Genomic DNA, 12,331 nt, shown 5'->3' on the forward strand with positions numbered 1-12,331 from the left:
TACAAACCACTCTATTAAAGAGTGTAGAGAGGAAAGGACCTAGGATCGAGGTATCCAGCTTGAAGAGATTAGCATGAAAACCCTCCTCATCAGCCACCCTACTACATCTTATAAGTCTAATGGCCTCATAAATGCCGGATGTGGAGAACAAGTGACAATGGGGAGGTGGGATGGGATAGGGAGCAAGTTGACCAGGGATGTCACAAAGCGTGGAAACATGGGAGGCAAGGGAGCGAAGGTTTGAGGTGGATGGGGGTTGGGAGCGATGAGGGGAACATGATGCACCAAAAACATTGGGACAATGAGTAAGCGTGTCATAGAGGGACCTACACTGCGAGGAAATGAATAGCCTCTTCTTATGGAAAAGAGGGTGATAGTAGGAGAGCTGTAAGTCGGTGAAAGTAGGGAAATGAGCGTCAAAGGCCAAGCACAAGGAGCAGTGGAAAGTTTTATAGGTATCATCATACCATTGGTTCATGAGACAAGTATTCTGCCATGTAGATTTGGGGGTGTAGAGAAAGGGGTGGTGGACGATAGAGAGGAGATTAGATTCTCATATCACAGAGGCAAGTAGGTGGATCATGGTGGACCCCTGGTTGTGTTCCGTAAAGCTATTAGAGCAGAGTAATCTTCTTAGATGGAGGAGAAAAAGGTCTTAGTCACTCTCATAGAAGCAGAAATGAGTAGGGGGTGGAGAAAAGCATGGGAGGGTTGGGTAAGAAAATGGGAGGTAGAGGGTGGGAAGAAGAAGAGACACAAACCAAAAGGCTGATGAGAGTGTGATTGGACAAGGGGAGGTGGGAAATGGTAAAGTTGTGGATGAGGGGGATGAAGGAAGCAAGACTAAGGATGTAGTGAGCCATGCTTGCACCCTCACTATGAGGCCAACAAGTAAAATTCTTAGAGCTTAGGAAGCAAGAGAGGCCGTTTAGGATCACTAGGTCAAATGATTCACAAAGATGGAGAAGGTGGTGAACGTAGCTAGAAAGAAGCCCATTGTGATCCTCGGATAAGTTTTGAAGCCCCATACTAGTAGGATCTCTATTTGAAGTACGATTCAAGTCAGAACTCTGGTCCTGCTGAGGAGCCTGAAGATCTCTAGTCTGCACATTGAAGTCCCCTAAGATGATGACATCACCTATAGCCCCAAACTTTGAGATATAGTCATATAAGTCAGTAAAAGGGTCCCCATCCTCTGAACTGTGCATGGTGTAAGGTTAGGAGACCGATGTAAAGCAACAAACAACAATGAAGATATCTCTCTTACGACAAATGGAGTGACCAATGTGGATCCACATGAATCTAGCATAAGTGTCAGAATGAATTGCTTATTTAGTGATGAATAGATCATATCTAATCAAACATGCAATGCCACCAGAGCCACACACACCCCCAGAAGATGGAACCTCCTCTCTACATATTGAAATCCACTGAATATCCAACATAACCTAGAAGAGGATGAACATAACTCTAATGTGTCTTAATGACTACCAGGATATACGCATAACCAAAATCATCATGGAGGAGACCAGGGAGTGACCACAAAGAGCCATTACCATTCCAGTAGTTGATAAGAAAAGATTACGAGGAGGGTCCATACTTGACCAAATGATTTTGAGAGCATCATGTGGTCTTGGAAGCTTTCCTTGATACCCAACTGCTAGGAGGAGAATCGTGGATAACTTCCCTGAGGTTGTAGATAACCACCCACTTACCATTGTGCCTCACCTCATCCATGAGGCTCCTAGAATGTTTCAGCTCTACCATCTAGGATTTTGTGAGTTCCTCATCTAAGTAAATCTTAGGGGAAAGAGGGAATAACTTTCTCTTCACCCTAAGAGCCCACAATCTATCAAAGAGGGAGAGAAACCAGATAAATAGAGTGCCATCCAGGCCTAGCCAACACTTGTCAAGTGTGATGTCTAAGATGCCAAAGTGGTCCTTGAGGAAGGAGTGCCCAACCACCTAGGGGTTAGCATTGGAGAGGAGACCATAATCCCATAGGTTTAATTCACGAGCCTACCTAACACGCTCATCATCTATCTTCCCTTGAACTAACTTCTCGACACTTGAAAGTGGTGCACCAACAACATAGTTGCACAAAGAGGACCAAGTATTCATCTTGGCTTCAGTTTCCATCAACAAAGAGGAATGCCTCTCCATAACCTTAGATTGTAACTATTTGATAATATTCAATTCCTTGAGCTTCTTGATAACAAAGTTTGTATCTGATCTATGGCCTACATTACTAGTGACTAGGGATTGCACATTATCCCAGGGACTATGATTCTCAGCTTCCAATATAGACAACTGATCAAACATTTTCTTAGACAAGATTTCATTCTCAAACTCTACTTTAGTCAAGTGGTCAATGATATGTTGGAGAGTAACAGGGTTAGGTAGGGGGTCCATGACTCACAAGGAGGTGCACTACCAGCCAGAAGAAGTCTTTGCCAAAAAATCATTATATTAACACAACTTAGGTATTCTGTCTAATATTTTACTGACAACTGACCCTTACTATAGAGGCTAACTTCAAAGGCATTCTTTCAAATAGTTGACAAGAAACACCAAGTGACTTGATTTGGGTGTAAGAAACAACTCACAAAAAAGGAACATTTGAGAAGACAAAAGATAGAATAAATGCAGAGAATTTTCAGTCCTCAACTACAAAAAACCACGACTCACTCAATTAAGAAACCAATAGTAAAAAACCATGACTCACTAATGGCTCTGCTCTACACTCATAGCTATTCCTGCATCTTCACAGATACCCCTATTATTGTTACTCACTCACAACTCTACACACGACTGCCACTCACTCACGACTCCGCCTCTACTCTCACGACTACACTTGTAGCTCAATCACGGTCAGAGGAAATGAGCTCTGTACTCACGGATCTGCAAGTTCCCTGTGGATCTTTGCTCATGGTTTCTTGGATCCTCTTTTGGAGTCATCTGTGTAATGCCAATTTTGTGAAACATATGCGAGATCTAAAGCCATTGCCCAATATATTGACGTTCTAAATGCCTTCATCTTAATTTCTAATGAAAAATAAAAGGATAAATACCCCATCCACCCCCACTTTATCCCCACATTGATAGAGTTAGATAGTTTATCAAATCACTCTTTACTTTGCAAATAGGATTTACTTTCATCCTCCTTGGCAATTTGTTCATACAAACTAGTGATTGTTGGATTATATACTGATAATCGAATGAATAAATCATGACTATATGAAAAATTCAAGTGACCCCTCTCAATGATAAATCTCCCAAATGCTAATGATGATCCAATGTTGTCGAACAACTTTTCTCCCCTTAGAAGAAATAGAGTCTATGTTGCACAAAGAATATCAAGTCACTAGTGTAGAAAATATCAATGAAGAATTGCTACCTCACATTACAACAAGAATAAGATAGGGATTAAGGAGACAACTACATGAGCATCAAGTGGATGCTAAAAAAATGGTACATTCTAATCCCAATTGGAGGCATGCACCAAATTTCATGATATAGAGCCCGATCACTTGAATACAGGTATGCCATCTAAAGAAGCATGAAATAACAAAGTACTCTGAAGACTGTGATACATATGATTGATAGTTGGACATTAAATTTGTGTTCTCAAATTTACTTATTAAACAAGAAATTTGTTTTTCAAATTTATTTGAATTTAAAAAAATCATTTAAAAACTTGTATTAAATGCTAGTAAAGAAATTTATTTTTTTATAATTATCATTAGATATGTTTTTGAGCATATGACTTAGTTGATAGAAAGTTTCTTATAAAACAAGAAATATGTTTTTAAAAACTTAATAAATTTTTGAAAAACCTTAAAAAAATTGTATTAAATGCTAGTAAAGAAATTGTTTTTTATGATTACTATATTAGGTATTTTAAATCATACGTGTCTATGTTGATAGTGAGCTTCCTTTGGATGTTTAACAAGATTTGGATTTGGGAAAAATGGGTTCTAGTCCTAAATTTCAATTCTAATCAATGGAGCCAATCAAGTTTTTTTCATGCTTCAAGAAGGTTGAGGTAGGGGAATCATCTATCTCCTTTAGTCTTTATAGTTATTTTTGAAGCTCTAGAATTGATCATAGGACAAAGTAGGGCTGAAATATATTGGATTGAGATGAGTGTTTCTTCTAGTGTGGATATGATTATACATCAACAATTCACAATGACTCAATATTATTGGGCAAGCCAACAATCAAGTGGAAAGGAGGATCAAATTGATCTTGGAATCATATAGGAATGCCTCTAGATAGTATCTCAATTGGGTAAAATTAGAGGTTTATTTTCTAAATACACAACCTAGCCTTTATATTGATATTCCTAGATTTTTGGGCCTTTCTATTGTTGCTTTCCCTAGAAAATTATGTCTGGGGATGCCACTATTTGAGGGAGCAAACAAGAATTGCTATTGGGATCACCTAATGGAATCTTGAAAGGGAAAATGGATTATGTTTGGTGGAAGAATTTTGATGCTTAAACTTGTCCTATTAGTGATTTCTATATATTCAATTTCTTGTATGAAGATTCCCAAACTAGTGGAAGACTTCCATGTCCAAATTATGCACATCATCTTCTAAATGGACTAGAAAGGCAAGGTAAATTGCCATTGATTGGTTAGAACAAGACTATCCAACCCAAGGAGTTAGGGGATACCTGAATCTAATAGATCATTTTGATGAATCTAGTAGTAGAGATAAACTTGTATGGAACATGTAGACAAGCTATCAGTAGTGGGTCAAAATTCTTGGAAAGAAATACTTGGATCTAGAGCCCTCAAATATAATTAACACCATTAAGAATTCTTGTGTGGGTTTTCTATATTAGAAGTATTGTTTTGGAGGGTAGAACGGTCATCAAAAGGCACATTAATTGGGAAAAACAATAAGAGTAGACAATGTCTTATTTTGGAAGGACTCTTGGGAAGGTTTTGGTAGTCTTGATAGAAATGTAGATCTTCAAGACATCAATAAAGAGGTGTGTCGAGTTTGGGGAGATAAAGTGAGAAAATGTGGGGCGATTATGGAAGTTGGAGGACATAATTTATGGAGGAGGAAATCCCTTTAGAATGTTAATGCTCTAGAGGATGACACTATTTGGTGGTGCTACTTCAAAACTAATATTTACAAGGTCAAGCATTGTTATAAATATGATACTATTTGGTGGTGCTACTTCAAGACTAACATTTACAAGGTCAAGCCTTGTTATAAAGTAAATGAATAAGCATTAGCAAAGGAAAAGTGGTTGATTGAACTATTTTTGGGTAAACACCGTCCTCTTAGAGAATGAGTGTTCACGTGGCTAGCTACTATTAGAATATTTAGAATAACTGAGAGGGGCGGGGGTGAAATAGTTATCGTTAGGTCTAGATGTACCAATTCAACATTTAACAATTTCAAACAACTTAATCAAACTCATTAATCCACTTGGCCAATATAGGAACTCATCATCAATTCATCTTATTCGTCCAACACTTAGCTCTCTATCTAGTATATGCAAAATAACAGAAATATAACAGTAAATAACATGCAACATGAGAACAACATTCACACATGTATGAAACCATGATTTAATATGGACACCCAATTAGAAAAAAAACCACCAAGTAACATGCTACCACTTTTCACTCTTCTGAAGTGAGCTCAGTTAATAGCCAACCCTGTTAAAGGTTTCACAATACACTGTTAGGTGTAACCCTGTTAAAGGATTTAATCACCCTGTTAGGAGTGGCCTTGTTAGAGGAATTTAGTTCATTCCATTAGAATGTCATCTTGATTAAAGGAATTACAATATGACTATTAGGTCAACCTTGATTGAAGGATTTTATTGCCACAATGGTTAGAAAGTAACAACTAGTTTTTATTTGATAAAATACAACTCACTTTGCAAATTCAAATCTCCATTCAGCTCATTCTTGGTTCATTGACTCTAGACTTCATCATATACTTCATTTCTGATCTGCTTGGCAACCCTTCAAGCAATCACTCTTCACCAACTCTTCACTTTTCCTTTGCTACTATGTTCTTCATAGGTTCTTCATAAGTTCGTTAATCAACAATAACATAAAAATCTCTTATGCCTCCATAAATAGGTAGCTTTGATGTTTTGTGCTTAAACATCACCATAGATCTTAGTGTTTGATCATACCCATTGAATCTATTCATCAATTTGTCCTTCTACTCTTTTCCTTGAAAATTCTAGAAACTTCTCCCTAAATCCTTCCTTAGATTGCTTAAAAAAAAAAATTAGTGTATTAAATACACCAACTCATCAATCCTTATCATTTACACATCTTGACCAACTCATAAATTCAACTATGTCAGCCTCAAATATTAATTCTTTAAAAAACTATTATTTTTGCTGATGCTCGATCATCACTATGTTCTTCAACTCAATCATAATTGGGTAGATCGGTCTCTACTATTTTGTTTTGCTTAGATTATACTTGCTCCCTTGGTCTTCATTGCACTTGGTCTCTAGTACAATTTTCTTCTTCATCTTGCTTGGCCATTACTATGACTCGACTAATACTATTTTTCTCAGCTATTACTTAAGTTCCTTACTCTTTTGTTTAAAATTTTTCATTGACCTTGTAAAACTATCACTTGGTCAAGCTTAGTGTATTACTCTTATTTTTGTCTTTCATTAACCATCTCTTCTAGACTTTAACTCATTGATCTGAATTAGGAATTCAGATTACGATACCTAGTGTAGACCTTGTAGTATTGTGACTAAATTGAAAGCAATTAAAATGAAACAATAGACATTTCTGCAAGCCAAAAACATGATCCATTTATTTCAAAAAATAAAGTTTATACAAGTTTGATGGATCCCAAGGGTCACCATTATCCCTTGGAAATGAAAATGAAAATTCCACAAGCTAATTAATTACAAAATAAAATCTAACAACTATAAAAACTACAAAAATCTAAATTAAATTTTACATCTACTTATAGAAGTCATAACTTTCTACTCGTAGCTCAAAATCATGAACTATTAGAATTTATGGAAAGATCTTCTAGAGCTCTACATTTATTGTCCAAAGTTTTAATCATAACTAAATAGTGTGAAAATAGTACCTATCATCAACCCTAATTTCTAATAGGAATGATCCAAATTGATTAAGCACAAGAGAGTGATCAATGCATAAATGGATCATATAATGGAAAATAAGGATAAAAGAGGTCCTATGATCTTCCTATTTGAGAAGCATGTGCTTAAATGTTGATCTCAGATTGGTTTTGACAAGTGAATGTCAACACACTTAAGCTATTTACTTAGTTCATGCCAAACTAGTAATACATGTTGAGAACAACAAGTAAATATTAGACCATGCCGAGTTGCAATGAGTGCTAAGTCACTCAAGTGCCGAGTAGATAGACAATGCTGAGTGATTTAGGATCCAAGTAAATAGTGGATGCCGAGCAATACAGGTGCCGAGTCGCAATATACAAAATAGTGTATGCTAAGCATCAAAGACTTCAAATGTTGAGTAAGATAGTTTTGACATTTTTTTTTTAAAGCAAAAACAACTATGCTAACATTTTTTGAGCCGACTTAAGATTATATTTCAATATTTTGGAAATAAGGAAGAATCTCTATTTGGATTCCATATGCAATTACATGCAACCAATCAAAAAATGGGAAGGTTTAAGCAACAAAATGGATGAATCTCAGCCATATATTCATACCTAACCCTAAGTCACCAAAGTCTTCTTAAGTAGGACAAAACCCCAAACTTTAATAAAGAGAGTAAAAATAAATTGAAGGAACGATGAGAATAGTTTGCATGCACAAAAAAGCATTCATGGTGACTTAGAAGAAAGAGTGAATTGCAGAATTAATTAGAGAAGAAGAGAAGATAAAGGAAAAGATAAAACATTGAGACATCTAATAAAAAAGGATCAAGAAGACATTGTTTAGAGGTGATCTGTTATCAAGAAAGCAAGTGCCAACTGGAAGATCTATGCTAAAACATTTTAATAGGTGATTTTAATTAAATCTCTTAAGCAGAGTAGTCCTAATATACTATATGAAATCCTTTAACAGGGTGCTTACTTAATTGTAAGTTGAAGTACTCTAACAAGACACACTTCTAACAAGGTGTTGAAATCCTCTAACAAGGTGAGAGCTAATAGTCTTTGTAAGCCTTTAATAGGGTAGACCTTTCACAGGGTAGATCATTTTTCATGGTCAAAATATTGTAACCTTCATTGGATGCACTTTATTGCTGTAGTAGTAAAGATTTGTGAGTGTTATCCCCACCCCAGTTTTACCTTCTCACTTGGAGGGTTTCTGTGTAATCATATCTGGTGTTATGTGTGTGAATGCTTGCATGTTTATATGATTTAGATGCATATGCTTTACATGATTGTTTCAATTTTATCATTGAATGTATGAGATGGATATGTGGTGAAAGTTTTATGGATCCAAGTTTGAACTACTGATTCACCCTCCCTTAGAAGTTCACCTTTCCTATTGTAATTTTAACATTAAATATTAAAATAGACAAAAGTAAAATACTAACCTTAAAGAAGAATAATTTTAGAAAATGCTAATTTCTAGTGTCTGGATGTAGTTTTGGGGATCTCTGCAACCTGTCTTGGACTGGAAATGTTGAGACAGAGAAAACCTAGAAAACTTTGTCTTTTTGAAGGAAGGTCGACCTTGACCTTGATAGTGGGGCACAATCTTACCTCGAGGAACAATTGTACCCTGAAAAGTCGACCTTGAACTGTACTGCTTCGACAATTTTTTTTTTGTGTGGATCCCACAAGTTCGACAAGAAGGGAATTCAAATTTGCTCTTCAATTTTCTATTCCACACCTGTATGTTTCTTATATTGAAATCCTTGTGGAGGATTTGAATCCTTGAATCCACAAGTACGGATGCCCCAAATGAATGCACAAATGTATGTAGGATGTCTCAAATCAATGGCATTAGATCTTCAACACCAATCTTGAATGTATCTTTGCATAGAAGAAGGCTTGAATGAATGTGGATAGAGAAATCTTCAACAAGGGTGCTCCATAGAGATTGAATCCTTCAATGGAAAATAATGGACCTCCTTGATGAATTGGATGCTTGAACAGTTAAATTCTTAAATCCTTGACAGATAGTAGATCTTCACTTCATAGTAGGTGGATAATAACATTGCTCATAGATAGTGTATGCGTTCATGAAATATGGATGTCAAAATGAGGGAATAAGGCTTCCTTATATAGAGATCTAAGGTACTAACTCCTAGAGAAGGCCAACATGGAAGCATTAAATCCCATTTTACCTTAAGCCCTAGAAGTGGACCTAGATTAAATTTAATTTAAGAGTTTACCATTCCAAAACCTGAGACAACTGACCTAGAAGCAGTAAAAAGAAAATTTTCGAAGCTTGATGTCCTAGAACTCCTAGAAATTGAAAAATTGACTTGGGGTCAAGGTTGAGGTTGACCTTGACCTAAAAGGTCATCCTTGACTTAGAAAGTCAAAGTCCTCAGTTTCACAGAGAAAATTGTCAGAAATAGGCTAGAAATAGAGAGAGAGAGAAGTAGAATCGGGGGAAAACAACTAGCTCCATGCAAAGACCCATTCAAGGTGCTTGACATGACCCCATACCACTTACTTGGAGGGCTAAACACTCTTAACATAGAAGTGCTTCCAGTTTAAGATGATACACTTAGGCCCCACTTTAGCAAGAGTATGGAATCGATGCAAACTCTTGGTAAAGTAGATTGTAATGAAAAGATAATCTTATTAAAATCAAAGGGAAAAAGAGATCCTCAAACCCCTAGAGAATCAAGTCTTTGTCGACTCTAAGATCACAATAAGAGAGACATATCTGAAAAAAAGAGAGAAAAAAAAGAGTGTGATTATCTCGCCCAATGAGAACTTATGTCTCATTGTGTACCACATAAGGAAACTGCACAATTGGAAAGATGAAATTGAACCGCCTAGTGAATGTGACTACTCACTAGTCAACCCATTAAAGATTCACTCAAGAATATTCTATTGTATAAGAGTAAAACCAAAAAGTAAAAAGAGATCCAATCTTAAGGACACCTTCGACCTTAAGGGATCAAAAAAATATTTGAAGCTAGAGGGATCAAGAGATACTAAAATATAAATCCATGCTTTAAGGATTAGTCACTAATCTAGAAAGGGAGAAAAAAGTATCTTGAAAAATAATATATGTATTAAAAAGTGCATGTGTGCAATAGGTGAGCAAAGCGTATGCTCCCACGTTAAAGTCATTGCTAACACTTTAATAGAAATAATGGCTTTGAAAAAAACATAAATAGCTCTACTAATTACGTTTCCACTATGAGATGCCCCCTAGACAAAGACAACTCAAGTGAAATAGTACATAAACATACAGAGAAAATAGAAGGGATCTACCTACTATGGGGTTAGTATGATCATAAGATTATATATATATATATATATATATATATATATATATATATATATATATATTATTACAAATGAATTAACATCATTCCCCAAACAAAGTAGAACTACAATCGCAAAGGAGGAAAGATCACATAAGAGATACAAAGGAGAATCTTTTTGGACCATGACCTGGAGACCAAAAAAAATCAGTTCTACCAAGTCTCGAATCCAAACAGATTACATAAGAAAACATGTACGAACAATAGCACAAGTACAATATAACATGAAACAATATATGAAGAATAGAAATACATATAAAGGAATAATACAATAGGTTCGATGCTTTTATCACCTTGTACCAACAGAGCAACAAAGATTGTATAAAAGAATCTAAAAACATTTAGCAAACATATCACAGGAGAAGCATAATACAACAAACAAACACAAAAGGGCTATCCAATCAAGCATGCTGCTTACTCTCCCAATCTCATTTTATATCATTTAGGGAAGGTGGGTAACTTGCAAGAGGGACTATATCCAACATAGTAGGAATGATAGCTAGTTCCAAACAAGGATCCTCTTGAGAATCACAATGTTCAATACTAGGTATAATTGTTACTTGTGAGTAAAGCACATTAGGTAAATCAAAATCAATTTCAATAGTTTCATTTTCATCATTAACATCATCAACATCATCAAGAGTATCTTTTTCATCTAGATTAATCAAAATAGGATCCAAGATACAAATAGAATCATCATAATCATGCAAATTAACATCATTATTAGTAAAAACTTCTTCTAACACTTCATGCATAGTTGTATCCAAAGAAGGTAAAGATTTTTGAAGAATATAATTATGAGCTTTAGCTTGAGCATGACAATTTTTATGACATTCGTTAGCAGATCAATTACATTTTTTCTTACTTGAACTCTGTTGAGAACTTGGAAGAACAACTATAGGATCCTTCACAGGTTCTATAGGAGCTTGATTAACAGATGTAGAAGCCATAGATAAAGGAGGTATGGAAGGTGTAGGCAAAAGACAATGGTTAAGATCCATAGGAGGTAAACTTAACTCAAGAATCTTATGATGCTTATAGGCTTGATATGAATGGAAAAGATGATCAGGTCAAAAAGGACATAAATTAGGTAATCAAGGCCAAAAGAAGTCAATAGTAGTAGAACCCATGGGCCTAGAAGTATGATATAAACTATGATTAACTATCTTCACTTCATCATAAACAAATTTAAGACATTTATGAATAGGTGAAGCAATAACATGCATGGAATTTAACCATGGTAAATTGATGCAATCTGATGCAAAGCATCTTAAAAACCAAACAATCATCTAAGATATTGATGATCCAATGTTCATTTAATCATTGAAATAATTGAAAGAGGAAAATACCACTTGTTTTCTTTTAACGAACAACTTGAATACTGTTCCAAGTTTTACAATTTCCAAGAATTGAGTCATTTGACCCACTAAAACTCAAAACCAAAATTTTTAGAAACAATAAAGTTTGTAGATAACTACAGTAATTATCTCCTCACCAAATCATGAAGTCTTAGGACCCCATTTATTTCCTCAGACAATTATTATTTTAGACTACAAATTTTGGTCCATATTCCTATCATGATTCAGAATTAAAACACCAAACCCTGCCTAGGGCATCCCATATCTTTATCAAAATGAATCAAAATTATACTAAACCAATTCTATGTGAAAACCTTATGAATATAGTTTAAGAATATGTAAGACATTAATTTTTCCCCATTATTAATATTTTTCCAACCACGAATCACTACTTGCAACTCCAACATAGATCTTTAAAAATTAGTTTCCACTAAAATATGCATAACCTTCTCAAATATGCAAAAAAATGGCTCAAACCAAAAGGAAATGAAAGATAATTCATATATG

The sequence above is a fragment of the Cupressus sempervirens genome, chromosome 10 (assembly GCF_028749045.1).
Source record: "Cupressus sempervirens isolate cs-2001-9-10 chromosome 10, ASM2874904v1, whole genome shotgun sequence".
NCBI lineage: Eukaryota > Viridiplantae > Streptophyta > Pinopsida > Cupressales > Cupressaceae > Cupressus > Cupressus sempervirens.